This window comes from Protopterus annectens, chromosome 2.part1 (genome assembly GCF_019279795.1).
Source record: "Protopterus annectens isolate FY-2018-M chromosome 2.part1, PAN1.0, whole genome shotgun sequence".
Lineage (NCBI taxonomy): Eukaryota > Metazoa > Chordata > Ceratodontiformes > Protopteridae > Protopterus > Protopterus annectens.
Window position 1 is genome coordinate 1938984619 of NC_056729.1, and position 16698 is coordinate 1939001316.

Below are 16698 nucleotides of genomic sequence, written 5' to 3' on the forward strand. Positions count from 1 at the left end.
AATTGTTTTGGCTAGGCTTCTATAGGCCCTAGGGCCAATAGCCTAGTACCAACCTAAGAACCTATAAAATCTGAGGGTAATGCTACTCAATGCTAGAAGTTTAAACCTCAAAATGCATTCACTCGAGGCACTCCTTAAAATGGAGAAGATCAGCATCTATGCAGTGACAGAGACCTGGTTCAAGGCTCCAGAGAGCACCCCTGCATTACCAGGCTATAATTCATACCACACCTTTCAGCCACCTAACCTGGACTGAAACACTAAAGGTGGAGGCGTGTCCATATTCATTAAGCATATCCACACCTCCAGGCTAGTTGAACAGTATAATGCATCCGAGATTATCTAAGTACAACTAACTCTGGGCAAGACCTCAATCCAAATTGTAACTTGCTACAGATCACCCACCATGCCCCAGGATTCCCACTCCTCATTTATTGACACACTGGAATATTAGGGTACAACCCAACACCCTAATAATGGGCGATTTCAACTACCCCACCATTAACTGGGAAAACTACTCATGTATCAACTCTTTTGCTCAACATTTTCTGGAATTCATAAATTCCAACGCCTTGGATGAACTTATCCACTCCCCCCCAGGGGCAGCAATATACTAGACCTGGGCATTACCAACATGGGCGACCGGTGTTCCACACCAAAGCTCAATTCTTCATTGGTCAGATCTGACTACAAGCTAATCAGCCTAGATATCCAAATCCTGCCCCCACCCCCCATAAGGGAAACCACTATAAAAAATGTCTCCAAAGCCAACTTCATGCTTCTTAAGACTGAAGTTGCAAACTTCACGACACCCGTGCAGACAGACAATAGAGGTACGACTGCTGAATCCTACACAAATGCACTTTATAAGCACTTATGCAAGTGCATGGATCATGCTATCCCTAGCAGAACCAAGATGCTATCCTCCAAAAATGGAAGCCAGTCTGGTGGTCCCCTGCCATAAATAAACTCTACAACAGAAGAAAGAAACTGCTGCACAAAAGAGTAAAATCCCATGATTGGAAGAACTCACTGGTCAACCTCAGTAAGAAGCTGAGATCCCTCATAAAATTCTCTAAAGCTAGTTATGAAAAGAAAATCGCCACTGATTTTAAAAACAACCACAAAGCATTCTATAGCTATGTCAAGAATATCAATGGCAACACTCAGACCTGCTCTGAGTTACAGCACAATGGCACTAAATTTACAGAACCAACTGATATTGCCAGCATCCTGGCAGATAGGTTCAGTGCTAACTTTACCCCCCACCCCAAAAAGGGGCCATCTCTATACCAGAAGAATGCAAAGTTCCTGTAATCATGGCTGCGCAGATAAAAACCACACTCTCCAAAGCCAAGAACACAGCATCAATGGGACCTGACAACATCCCAGGCTGCGTTTTATATGAACTACAGAATGAACTGACACCCCATTTAAGCACCATGTTCAATCATTGCCTCACTTCAGGCTTTGTGCCCACTGAATGGCACACAGCGACGGTTATCCCACTCCACAAAGGGGAGCCACCATGGACCCTTTGAACTATCACCCCATTAGCCTAATGAGCCTGGTCTACAAAGCCTTGGAACGTATCATCATAGAACTTATAAACAAAGACATTGGTAATCTCCAAACTCTGGACCCCCACCCAGTTCAGGTTTGTAAAGGGCAGATCTTGTCTTCTAAACCTGATTGACTACTTTGAAGCAGTCAACAAAGCCATAAACGAGGGTAAGATGGTTCACACAGCCTATGTAGATCTCGCCAAGGCATTTGACACCTTCCCCAACTCTGGAATTATAGATAAACTCACTAAACTAGGTATACATCCCTATGTCACAAGATGGGTTGCCAACTGGCTCACTGACAGAACCCACACTGTGAAAGTAGCAGACTCCAAATCCGACTTCAAACCAGTGACAATTGGAGTACCACAGGGTTCAGTCCTGGGTCCTCTCCTGTTTGGTATCTACTTTTATGAAGTACAGACTAACACAGAAGGTCTGTGGCTAATGAAGTTTGCAGGTGACTGCAAACTAGGAGCCATAATTGAAACTCCTAACAATGTGGACATCCTACAAAAGGGTCTCACTGAGACAGATGCCTGGTGTCAAAGCCATGGCCTCAGGCTTAATGCTAAAAAGTGCATTGTCATTCCCTTTGGTAAAAACTTTGTACCCATGAGCTACCACATAGGTGGTAGTCTACTTAACACCGAAAGTGTGATAAGAGACCTTGGGACACAGGTGGACAGTAGTCTCTCCTTTGATAATCACATTGCCACAGTAGTCAGGAAATCCTTCTATGTGGCACACCTCATCACAAAAGGTTTCTCATCCAGGCAAAAAGAGGTCATTGTTCCCCTCTACTCATCACTCATTAGACCCATTATAGAGTACAACGCCCCTTTTGGTATGTACCTCACAAGACATCTACAACAACTGGAAAGGCCACAGAAATACCCCACAAAGAGGATTACCAGCCTCAAACAGATGCCCTATGCAGACCATCTCAAAAAACTCCAGCTTTACTCTGTCACATATCGACTACTCAGAGGCGATCTCTGCCTAACATACAAAGCTATGTCTAACCCAGAACTGTTGGACATGTTCCACTTAAAGAAATCCCAATCCCTCCAAGCTACATGCTCTAGGGACCTAATCCTTATCACCACAATAAACAGAACATGCTGGAGGGATAGATTCCTGTCCCAGGGACTTCCCATACTCTGGAACAAACTACCTATCTATATCAAGCAAAGCTCCTCATTAGCACTCTTCAAGAAAAATCTTGATGATTGGATGGGAAATAGGTAATTCACCCCGGGGATCACCTCTGTGGCTCTGCTCAACAGGAGCACAGGAAAATAATTTTCTTGGGTGGCGAAAGCCAGGATACCATTTTGGCTAGGCTTGTATAAGCTCTAGGGCCGATAGCCTAGTACCTACCTGTGTACCTATGAGAGTGATGTTTTTACCTGAGTAGTCGTGATAAACCAGAATTTGGCATTCTTTTGGTATTGACATGGGCCCTTTAGGAGGTGAGAGGGGGTGAAGTTGGCACTGAATCTATCTGCCAGGATATTGGCAATATCCTTGGGATCAGTATATCTAGTGCCATTCTGCTTTAGCTCAGAGCAGATCTGAGTATTGCCATTTAGATTCTTGACATAGCTATAGAATGCCTTGTGGTTGTCTTTGGAATCTTTGGAAATTTTGTTTTTGTAACTAGCTTTGGAAGATTTTGTGAGGAATCTGTGCTTTCTATTGAGGCTGGTGAGGGATGTTTCTGAATCCTGGGTTCTTCCTCTTTTCTGCAACAGTTTCTTCCTTCTGTTGTACAATTTGTTTATGGCAGGGGCCCGCCAGATTGGCTTCCTTTTTTTAGAGGACAGCATCTTGGTTCTATTTGGGATGGTTCGGTCCATGCACAAGTAAATGTGCTCGTACAGCACCTTAGTGTAGGATTCAGCAGTTGAACTTCCAGTTCCCATCTGCATGGGTGTCATGAAGTTTGTTACTTCTGACTTGAGAAGCATTAAGTTGGCTTTGGAGAAGTTTTTTACAGATGTATCCTTAAAGGGGGGTAGGGGTGGGATGTGGATGTCAAGGGTGATTAGCTTATGGTCTGATCTGACCAACGAGGGGGTGGTCACTCGTGTGGAGCATTGATCTCCCATGTTGGTAATGACCAGGTCTAGAATATTGGTACCCCTGGTGGGACTATGAATTAGTTGTTCTAAGGCATTGGAATTTATAAATTCAATGAATTGTTGAGGAAACGTGTTGGTACAGGAGTAGTTTTCCCAGTTAGTGGCAGGGTAGTAGAAATCACCCAGTATTAGGGTGTTTGGTTGGATCTTAATATTTTCCAGTATGTTTAGAAAGGTATAGTGAGAATGTTGGGGCATGGTTGGGGATCTGTAGCATGCTACAATTTGTATTGCAGTCTTACCTAGTGTTAGTTGCACCTGGAGAATTCCAGAAGCATTGTATTGGGCAATCAGCCTGGAAGGGTGAATATCCTTGGTGAATATGAACACTTCTCCACCTTTAGTGTTTTGGTCCTGATTTGGTGGCCAAAAAGTGTGGTATGAGTTATATCCTGGTATTGCAGGGGTGCTCCCTGGAGCTTTGAAACAGGTCTCAGTTACTGCACAGATATCGATGTTCTTCATTTTTAGGAGAGCCTTGAGAGAGGGCACCTTGAGGTTTAGACTTATAGCATTACCTTCAGATTTTGCTTGCTTGTACCTGTTATGGTGGTAGTTTTGTCCTTTGAACCTTGCCTAAAAAAGGCACTGTAGGGGTGGCAAGAGCCTTAGCCTGTAACCTGAATCCCAGGGGTGACAGGTGCAAACCATCTCTTGAAAAGCATCGTGGTTTGTCGATCATGTCGGCCCAGGAAGACAGAGACTGGATCCCCTTTGAATGACACCAGAAGCTTAGACAATTATTAAAGTCAGTCATTTTGTCCTTACACTGTGGTATCACTCTGAGTGAAGGTAGGATGCTACTCAGGGCTAGGGTCATACCTGCCTGGGCTACATGATCCAAAAGCTCTTCCATGTCTCTTTTCATGTAGTCCAAGGAGGTATGTCTCAAGTCATTTATTCCAACATGGACAATGACAGAGTCATATTTGTACCTGTTGTGGAGTGACTTGAGTGTATGCACTATGTGGCGGATCCTGGCACCCGACAGGCAACTAACTATAATTTTCTCCTTGTTCAGCCTGGTGAGTGGGACATCAGTGTGCCTGACTATAGAGTCACCTATGACTAACGTGTTGGGTATGTTGTCTTACCTTAGGGGCTGCTGTTGGGTGGCGCACTGGTGTTGTGAGCTATGTGATGCTTTGGTTGTGTTTGGGGTGGTGTTTATTTGCGTTTCAGCTTCAGAGGTCCTTGTTGCTTGGGCAGGGCGCTGTTAAGAGCTTCTGCATATGTGGGTTTTGTGTTGCTATGTGTGGGTTTTGGTGGTGTGGGTTTTGAAGGACTATGTGTTGTTTGAGGTGTTGTGTGGGTGTTATCCTTCTTCTCTTGAATGTCTAGCACAATCTTGGCTGGTGAGAGCTTTGCTTTCAGTTTTGCTATGTAAGTGCATCTCTCACAGGTTGTAGTGTTTTGTGGTGGGAGGAGAGGGTTGTCTGTGTACATGAAGCAATTGCTGCATTGCCCCAACATGCCCAGATTCACCAAGTGGACAGGAGAAATCACCAGAAGCTGACCCTTGGACATGCCTGTTTAGGTGCTTTCTTTGTGTAGTAGAAGACCTGTTTTCCCTTACTTTTTGGCAAGGTACTTGCAATTGTAGGCTGTCTAGTGTTTACGACTATTTTCTCCTTATTACCAAGGAGAGGTGAGTGCTTGTAACAAATTAAGGCTTCCTAGTGCTTTTTAGCAAGTTTTGGAGAAAGTGCTAGTCACAGGTATACAGATTTTAGTGCTACTGCTGATAAACTAGCTAGTTCTAAGGGAAAATTCAAAGAGCAGATGTTCTGGCACTGGGAATAGTTTAACCTTAGCCCTGGGGTGCTGCGTGGTGTACAAATGCACGCAAACATGCATATTTATGCCAGAAAGTTGAAAGGGATAGAAATCAGCCCAAAATGGCCAATAAAATTGCAATTTTAGAGCTGGAAACCACTCCTCTAGTGTTAGATAGGCAGTACAATGTTCCCACTCTCACTGGTAAGCAGTAGGCCCTCCCTCTACCACAGCAAGGTCTGGATAGCTCTGAAAGCTGAAACTAAAGTCCTGAAACCAGCAAAGCTTGGAAACTTTACTATTCAAGTTAGAAAAGGGAAATTAGCGAACAAGATAGAATTTTTTTCTGGTTAAATCAGGCTAAACAATGCAGTTATACAGTAAATAAGCACAGAAAGGGTAATGCACTTGAGTGCATAGCCCAGAACAGTAAACTCAATTAAAACTTTGCAAAATTAAAAATGTGAAAATTTAAACTTTTTACATAAGCAAGGCAAGTACACAACTGGAAAATGACTTGCAGGCAGAAATACAGTAAAATAAGTAGCTAGTCTACTTTTTTAAGATTTCTGAGAAGTGCATGTAATAAAAATGACCAAAATCAGCAAAAATTAGAAAATTCAACAAAAAGTACTTGCAGTAAGCACAAAAAGTCTATCTTTCTCATTTCTGGTGCTATAATAGTCTCCAGGATGCCCAAACAGGATCTGCAGATCTAAACCAAGCTCTAATGTGCTAATGCACATATTTATGCCAGAAAGTTGAAAGAGATAGAAATCTGCCCAAAATGGCCAATAAAATTGCAATTTCAGAGCTGGAAACCACTCCTCTAGTGGCATTAGTAATAGTTAAATATAATAACTGAATATGGACCCTAGTCAATCTATACTGGTTCCCAGGCATTGGAACAGGAACTGTTAAAAAACACTTGGATTTCATTTCCAATAATTCTAAAGGCAACTTAATATTAGAAGGAGATTTTAACTGTATATTTGATATTTCTGAAACTACAAATAAAAGACAGCTGTGCACATCTGCTGTATCAAAAGGTTTAAACATGTGGGTAGAATCATTTCATCTTGTGGGTACTTTCAAATTTAAAGAAGATAATCTTTGTTGTTTTCCCATCAAGATCTCAGATTTGGTACCCAAACTAGAATAGATAAAATATTTTCTGCCCATGACTTACACTCTAAAATCATTAATTTCTCAATCAGTTCCTGCCCCTTTTCAGACCACAATTCATTCATACTAAAACTTCAAAATGGGTACAAACCATTAATATTTAACTCTAGAATTCCAGCATATATAACTAAAATTAAAGAGTTCAAACCCTGGTTATTATCTGAATTACAGTTCTTCTTAGATATTAATTACATCACAGAGATAAATAAAATAATGATATGGGACTCATTAAAACCTTACATATATGGTAAAACCCTAAGTTGGTATAAAAAAAATCAGAGAATGGGATTCTGAAATATTAGATCTACAATCCAAACTTTTGTCAGTAAAAGCTGAAAAAAAATCAAAATCATTTGGAGATGAAAAAGAAAGTAGAAGTATTAAACAATAAATACAACAAAATTCTAACACATAAAACTAGTTTAGCTTTAGAAAAACTAAAAATTAATACATTTGGCCACTTCTCCCAAATATCTTCTTAATTTATCCACAAGAATCAAAATACAATCAAAAGTAAATAACATTAAAAGTATCTTCCATGAAAGGAAAGAGAAAGATGTCTCAGATATAGGTGACATTCTTGATACCTATAGAAATCCCTATATGGAACATTTTCAAAAAGAAAATATACATATTGATCAATTAAATCTAGATGAAAAATATTCTAATATAAAAAATACCAGAAAAATTAAAACTAAATCAGCAAGCACCTATATCATACAAAGAAATTACAGATACAATAAAAGAGGGTAAAAATAATAAAGCTCCAGATACAGATGGCATAATTATGGAAATATATAAACTTTTTCCTTCAAATATACTATCCCTCTTCCATAAAACTCTATTAGAAATTCAGTCACAAGCTTTAATACCACCCTCTTGGAGATATTCCTGAGTCACACCAATCCTAAAGGAAAAAGAATCCGCAAATCTCTGTACCTCATATAGACCTATATCATTATTAAATAATGACTATAAGATATTTATGACAATATTAACTAACAGAATGAAAATACCACTATCCAAAACAATAAATCATGATCAAACTGGATTTATATATCATAGACACACACATGACAACATTAAAATGATAATTTATTTTATATATTATGTTATTAAAGAAACACTCATAATTGGCTTAGATATAGAGAAAGCCTTTGTTTCCCTAAGTTGGGACTATTTATTCAAAATCCTAATGCTTCATCTCCTAAAGAATATATATATATATATATATATATATATATATATATATATATATATGGGTCTATATTGCAACAGTGAACACTTAAAACAGCGAACGATGTTACATCGACACATTTTCAGCAAAAGCTGAAAATGTCAAATCCAAAGAACAGCGATTTCTTTCCTAGGGAAAGAAATCGCTGTTCCAACCCCCACAAAAAAAAAACACATTACACACTTCCAAGCACATACACACATACCCAAGCCTAATTATACCCCCCCCAAAAACCAATAAACAACTAAATACACATATGCACATAACCCAAACATACATTTAACGAGAAAAAAACAGTAAACATTTTAAACCATATGCACTTACCTTAACCCGCACCCTAACCCTAAGGTCAGTAACTCTCACACATTTACATAAACAGCTCCAAACGCATACACACTTACCTTAACCCTAACTCTACCCCCACAAAACAAAAGTAAACAACTGAAAACACATACACATGTAACTCAACCATACATTTAACATAAAATATAAAACAGTCAACACTTTCATACATATGCACTTACCTTAACCCGCACCCTAACCCTAAGGTCAGTAACTGTTGCACAATCATGTTTGGGAGCTTTACCGGACAAGGGACCACACTACACTTCAGAACACAGAAAAACAACGAAGCGGTCAAGCAACTTCTTTCCCAGGGAAAAAATTTGCTGAACAGCTGCTTCATTGTTTTGCCTGTTTGCTCTACATGTGTCGACGAAAACACATTTGACATAATGCGTTTTCGTTGTACTCATAGGAACCCATATATATATATATATATATGTATATATATATATATATATACACACACAAATAATTTTACGTATGTCAAGTTATGTCCTTTTACCTCTGAATCTATACATATAACAAAAGGCACTAAACAAGGATGTCCCATGTCACCAATTCTATTTGCTCTGGCTATTGAAAATATTGACAGATTCAATTCATAACAATATAAAAATCAAAGGAATAGAAATTTATGAACAATACAATTCTAAAGTAATGCTATTTGCTGATGACATATTACTAACATTATCTAATACAAAAGAGACATTAGAGGAATTAGATTTAACTATTTGACAAATTTCACATGATGTCAGGACTCCATTTCAATAAATCAAAATCAAAATTGTTATTTTTAAATAAAAAAAGGACTGCAGACTAAGGGAGATCACATCATAGGGAAACAAGAATCTACCTTAAACTATCTAGGAATTGAGTTATGGAAGGATAATAATGAATTAGTCTCAAAAACTACAATAACATCATCAACACAATTAAAATCTCTGTGGAAAAATGAAACAAAATAACATTAACATTTGACTATAGACTACAGTTAATAAAAATGGTTTCACTGCCCAAGATCCCATATATAGCCCTGGCAGCACAACTGTTACCAAAAAGGAATATACTTAAATAAATAAATGCATGACTAATAAAATTTGTATGGCTTCCCAAAAGAAACAGAATAGCTTTAATGCATCATATCAGACCATGGAAACAGGGAGGATTAAACTTTCCTGATATAGAAACATATATAAAAGCATCAATATCTAAAACAATCGCAGATTAGAGAAGTCCAAATTACTGTGCAAATTGGGAAGACTTACTAACTGTAATAACAATAAATTAATTTGATTTACAAAAAATTTTCAAATAGCAGATAAAAACAATTTGCCATGGCACATATGTATTAGTATGCAATATAAGATAACTAAACCCACTAAAACTCATATGATTAATTATTACGTTGACTCATTTAGGAAAATTATTAATGAAAATATAGATTTAAAAATCTGGTTTGATCTTTTAACACCATTTATAGTCACAAAGAACTTCCCACATAAAATATATAGGGAAATTATTAATTTCTGGGAACAGAAAGGATTTGTTTGTTGGCTCCAATGTATCAAAGAACTAAATGTTTTAGATATGCAAGTGATACAAGCAACATACAAAATTCCACAACAGGATTGGCTAACTCTATAGAGTATTCTGTCATATTCTCAAGATTTAAGTAGAATAATTAACAATTCTTCATTCAAAAAAATACCTAAATTTACAAAATATATATATGGAATCATATTTAATGATGCTGACATGGGAAACAGTATTTCAAAAGTTTGCAAAATATTGATAAAATATAAAACAACACCCAAAACCTCATATTGGAAATATGTAACAAAAGGACACTCAATACAGTTAACTGAAGATATTAAAACAAATATCATATTATCGAAAAAATATACATCCTTTACACAATACTGGAAAGTTTTTAATTGGAAATGCTTGCACAGAGCATTCTTAACCCCAGATAGAATCACTAAAATTAGTTCTTCCATAAAAAGAATATGTTGATGTGAGCAAGTACGCAATGCAGACTGGAACCACATTTTCTTTGATTGTGTTAAAATTAAGCCACTTCGGAATGGTATTAATAACTTTCAACAAGCTTTATTTAATGAATCATTTTATTTAGCTAAAGGTCTTGTATTATTAAATGTGAATGAATGTCCTCATTTGAATAGGTCAAACAAGTATCTAGTATGGACTATACTTGCAATTTCAAGTAAGTGTATAACAAGAAGATGGAATACAAATACAATACCAACTTTGGAAGCCTCTACAGCCTACTGAAGACCACAGCATTATTGGAAATTAAAAGTAAAGCACTAAGAGTTTATCCAAAGCCATTTATCAACAACCCTTGGGAAAAGTTTTTTCTTGATTGACACTATATAATAATTGATCAGACACTCTGATAATGGATTGGACATACTTATAAAGTAACTGTATGCATTAAGATTTGTTATAGTGTCAGGCTAATGTAGTGTACATAGTTATGTAAGCTGTTATGTATAAATACTATGGAATTCATTCAAATGTATTTGAAAAATAAAAAAAGAAAATTGAGAAAAAAACTATTTTACTGTGTGTGTGTGTGTGTGTGTGTGTGTGTGTGTGTGTGTGTGTGTGTGTGTGTGTGTGTGTGTGTGTGTGCGCATGTGTGTGTGTGTGTGGCACATGTGCATGTGTGTGTCTCTGTGTGTGTATGTCTCTCTCTCTTTATATATATATGTATATATATATATATATATATATATATATATATATATATATATATATATCTAGCTGCGGTGGTGGTGCTGCGGTAGTGTTGTCGCCTCGCAGTAAGACGTTGTCCTGTTTGATTCTCAGCTAGAGCGTCTTCTGTGTGGAGACATGCATGAATGGGTGTACCTTCGTTGAAGGTTGTGCATCAGAGCTGGCAACTCGGTACGTAAAAATCTACTGCCAATCATTAGCGGACCGAAGTTCCGCTGTGGCGACCTCTAACCGGGAAAAGCTGAAAGACACAACAAAAAAAAAAAATATATATATATATATATATATATATATATATATATATACATACATATATATATAGATATATATAGACACACACACACACACACACACACACACACACACACACACACACACACACACACACACACACACACACACACACAGACAGACACACACACACACACACACACACACAAACACACACACACACATACATATCCATATAATAAACACACATATCTATCTATATATAAATATATATATATATATATATATATATATATATATATATATATATATATATATATATACATATATATATATATATATATATATATATATATATATATATATATATATATATATATATATATATATATATATATATATATATATATATATATATATATATATATATATATATATATATATATATATATATATATATACTTAAAATAATCTAAACAGCATCATATTGGCAGCAAAGAAAATTTTAACAGAAAAATACCTGAATTCAAAATTATCTAAAAACAAAAATATTGACAAAAATTGAAGTTATATTAGGGAAAGGTTTATGACCCTTTTCACTTTTCAACATTGGAGGTGGTATAAATAATTAGAATGGGGTGTGGTGGCTGCTGGGGGTTGGGACTTGACCCCCTTCAAATACATAGAGTTTGGAAGTGGTTATATTTTGTCAATATTTTATGTTTAGATAGTTTTGAGTTTAGATATTTTTGCTGTTGATATTATGTTGTTTAGATTACAGACAACAAACTTAGATTTGACACCCATATATCTCTCACAATAAAAAAAGTTCACAAGAAACCTGACGCATTATATCGAAGCTGTCAATTCCTAACCAAGTCGGCTAGAATTTCCATAGCCAATTCCCAGCTAATCTCCACCCTCCTGTATGCATCCCCCATACTTACCAACCTTAGACAGACAGACCTACACAAGCTGGATGCTTGTTACAACAAATCTGCTAAATTTGCCACTGGAACCTCCTACCGCAGCCATCATTGTATCCCCCTTATAAAATTAAACTGGTTAGAACTCTCACAACTCCTTCACTTTAATCAACTCACCCTCGCTCATAAACTTATTAACCACCCCCATAACATCCCTTCCCTTCAAACCCTTCTCCAGCCATATCACTCCACTAGCCCCCTAAGATCAAGCAACAAAAATCAATGCACTGTTATCAAACCCAAAAACTCAGCAGGAGAAGCCATATTTTCATGCACCATATCTAAACTTTGGACAATCTTCCACCCTCTATAACTACTCTACCTTGCAGCAGCCTTTTCAAGACTGCACTCAAATTGCACTTAAATTTGCACTAGCTTTGTCCTTGTTCTAATCCAGACTAACACCCCCCTTACCCCCCCACCTAGACTCTTAACCCAACTAGACTACCGCTACTACTAACCACAGTCAGAATTAGCTAGTTGTCTTTACATACTTTAAAATCTTGTCTGACAACTTTGTTACTATGAAGTCTCATTTGGCAGACGAAAGCGCTTATTACCTGTTGTTGGAGCAATAAAGGACTATTTCATTCTCCTTTGGTGACTTGGAACTATTCTTTGGTTTATACAGTCGGTTCAGTTATTTTTGGTGAATTTTGTTACTAATATTATAAACGACAAGAAATTATCTTAACTTGCAATATTTACTGTATATACTGTTGATAATCAATATCTTGTTATTGTATTAAAGCCAACAACCTGTAATGTTGTTTACTATTGCTGCAACTTTGTATCTCTATTTATCATGTACATGATGTTGAGCTTTTCTCCCCAGACATCCGCCGAAAAAGGACCTGTGTCCAGTTGGAATTTCCAGGTAAACAAATGTAAAATAAATAAAAATAAAATAAAACACACACACTCTCACACACACACACACACACACACACACACACACACACACACACACACACACACACACACACACACACGCACACACAATATTCATATATAAACAGAAATAGCTCCTAGGAACAGTGACCCTTTGCAGTTTTTAATATATGTCCTATTGCTGACTCATGGTTCTAAGGGTAACTTAAAATACTTTAAATTGTCAGTCTTTCTAAATTACAAAGGGAGTTTGTTCCATAGTCATGTTATTGTATGAGATATGTATCTGTTCTTTTTTTGCTATGCAATTGATTGGACTATGAAAGATAGAATTCATATATCTATGGGCACAATCACATTTTTATATATCTAAAATGGGTATAATTGCAGATTTCTTCACCGTAGGTTCAGTAAGCCAAACAGAGCTTACCCTCTAGTGATTACTACTAATAAAAAATACTACTAATTTCTATCTCTGTGCATATACATTTTGTGTGACCAATTGCATTAACTTTTGGAATGAATATTGCATTTATTTGATTTGATGTATATGAGTAAAAACGGTGAAATATAGTCATATAATGGTTTACTAATGAGTTAAATAAATCTTCTTGAATTCCAAGTTCCCTTGTAGATATTAATTCAGAAAGTTGCCCTACTTCCCATAATGCCTTATTTTTTATATTATTAATATGAAGCAACCTTAATACTTGCCATAATACTTTATTTTATATTGTTAATGTGATCCATAAAGTTAAACTTTCATTAATTACAACAATGTGATCGTTTGGGCAGAAGTGCCGGAAGCTGTTGAAGACTGGGGGGGGGGGGGTGGAGCGTGAGAGGGGCACTTAGTGATCTAAAAAGGGCAATGTTTTAAAACTGTTTACAACCACAAAATAGGTTCACTTGGAGGACATTTTGAGCTTAGCCAATTTCTCTTTTGGTTCTTGAATTAACATTTCCTGATTGGTCTTACCTATCCCATGGCTGATAATTGTATATTAGCCCTAGTGAGAATAAATGTGATCATCCTATAGATAATTTGAGGGGACCCATGTAAGGGATGCAGCATTTAGGAACTGCCTTTATCCATTAGTGACATGGGGGACAATCCTGGAGTACATTTTCTATTACCAATCCTTAGATCCAAGTTGCATTTGAATGTGGACAGGGATGAGGTTTGTTTTACTTAACTGGATAGTCTGATCTGGAATAGTGGTAGCCTCTGTGATATATATCCATCTCTCCACAACATTCAGTTTAGATACCTTAGACTGATTATTTCTAATGCAATTTGACTTGCTGATGTTCAGTAGGTCCCGTCTGTATTAGGTCAGAGGATGCCTTGTATGCCAGACATGTCACCTTTAAGCACCTTAATCTTTGAGGTGGTCCATGCAAGACCTATTGTTTAGGACTTGTTTCCTTTTAGTAAGGTATCTCTGTGGGTATTCCAGTTGTTGCATGGGTCTAGACAAATATATACAAAAATGGGCATTATACAAAATTATTGACCTAATTGAGGGCTTTGTAAAGGGGGACAATAACATCTCTGGATCTAGTCAAAATCAGTTTGTTTATAATATAGAAAGACTTTCTTATGATTCTGGGCACATGTTAGTCAAAAGTTAGGTCACTGTACACACAAGTTCCCAAATGCCAAACAACTGGGTCAGTTCTCAGGGAGCATTGTCAATTTGGCAGTTCCCTGGAGTAGATGACTTCCCAAAGGATACGATAATGTATTTCTTGGAGTTTAGTTTCAATTCATGAATCTGGCACCAGTTATTGTTTGGGACAAACCTTCCTGCATGATGGCTAAGTCATTTGGGGATTCAATAACTGCTCCTAGCTTGCAGTCATCTCAAACTTAGTTGGCCAAAATCCTTTGGTATTTCATTTTACTTTTGAAATGTATATGCCAAACAGAAAAAGTCTCAGCAGAGTCAGCACCGAACCCTGGGGAACTCCATTGGTGACTGGTTTCTTCTCCTATTTTGATCTCTTTGCATCCTGTGAGCAAGCATACGTGTATGCATTCTTTGATTCAACTTCCTGATTGTATTAACCTGATTGTATTAAATTATATTCCTTGTATAATACAGCACCACTTGTTAGAATGTGTTTTTAATTTGTAGTTTGGAACAGTCTTCTAGTAAGCAATGAAATAAAATGTATGAACCAATAATGACAAAACTATCCATTTCAGAAAATTCCAACCATAAAAGGCCACTCAAACCTCTGTCATTACAATCCACCAATATCAGTATATATGCAAAATCTCTGCAGAAGTAAGTCATTGTTAAATAAAAACAAGATAACAACACAGGAGGCTCAGATGCAAAAGTTTACTAGTGTACACCAGGAGGCAAAAAACCATACAAGTACAGAGTTTTGTCTGACATGATGCAGGAAGTACAGAATATTTTATAGTATTTTCATTCAGGTTTTGCCCACCTTACTGACGTGGTTAGTCACAGGGCATCTACATCACTTTTACTAACAGTATTCTATTCATAAGGATTGCTGATGTTATATTTTTAAAAAGCTTTCCCTTGGGAATAATACAGCCTTGCAAAGCACCTGGTCAGTTATAATGTCTTTCTGTAAATGTTACTCCTTCAAGGTTTCAGGAATGCTCGAATAAAATAGTTGGTTCAGTCTTGTAATACACTTCTTTGTTCTTCTTGCAACATTTTCTCAGCAGCTGTGTCTTATCTTGGTAACATTCACAAGGCCAATTGTCCCAGAGGAAGGAGAAGAAGATTTTCAATGCTTTATGCATTTAATTTCCTGACCCAGCAGATAATCATTAGTGAAAAACATAAGCTTGCTGAGCTGGCTACTGCCAGGGTCAGAGTTCAAATACACTGCAGTTCCAAAGCTTCAAGCAATTACATGTAAAATCATTCTTATTGCCATATTGTTAATAGAATAAAATGCATTATATACTATTTGCTTTTAAACTAGCACTTTATATATGTTCAAATACATATTTTTCTAACATTTTCCTCCCTTTTAATACTTTTATTCTATTCTGAAATATAAACAATGTCATTTTGTCCCCTGGCCCTCTCCTTTAAGGACTTTCAACCAGGTAAGTCATTTAGTTTATACTTCGGAAAGAATTTCGTCTGAAATTAATTTTTCTAACTCAATGTCTTGGTACAAAGTTTCAATTACAGATATATCAATAAAATCTTTGATCAGTCTTTTCATGCAGGGAATCCCACAACAGACACATGCTCCTAATAGGAGCAGACCCACACAAATAGCAATCAAGATGTTCACTATGATAGAACCCCACCCACCAAACAGACTCTGGAAAAAGTTCATCAGTGGGTTTGGGCCTGGTTCAATCATGGCCGATACTTGCTGTATTACCTCTAGGTGGTCATTAATTTCATGTCGATTGTCTGGTATAAACGCACAGCATTCTTCTTTGATAAGCGCGCACATACCACCTCTCGCCGCTAGGGTGAAGTCAAGAGCCATTCGATTTTGTAGCACAACAGTTCTCATTGCATTCAGTTCATCAGTCACTAGTTCAAGAGCAGAAAAAGTTGCATTAC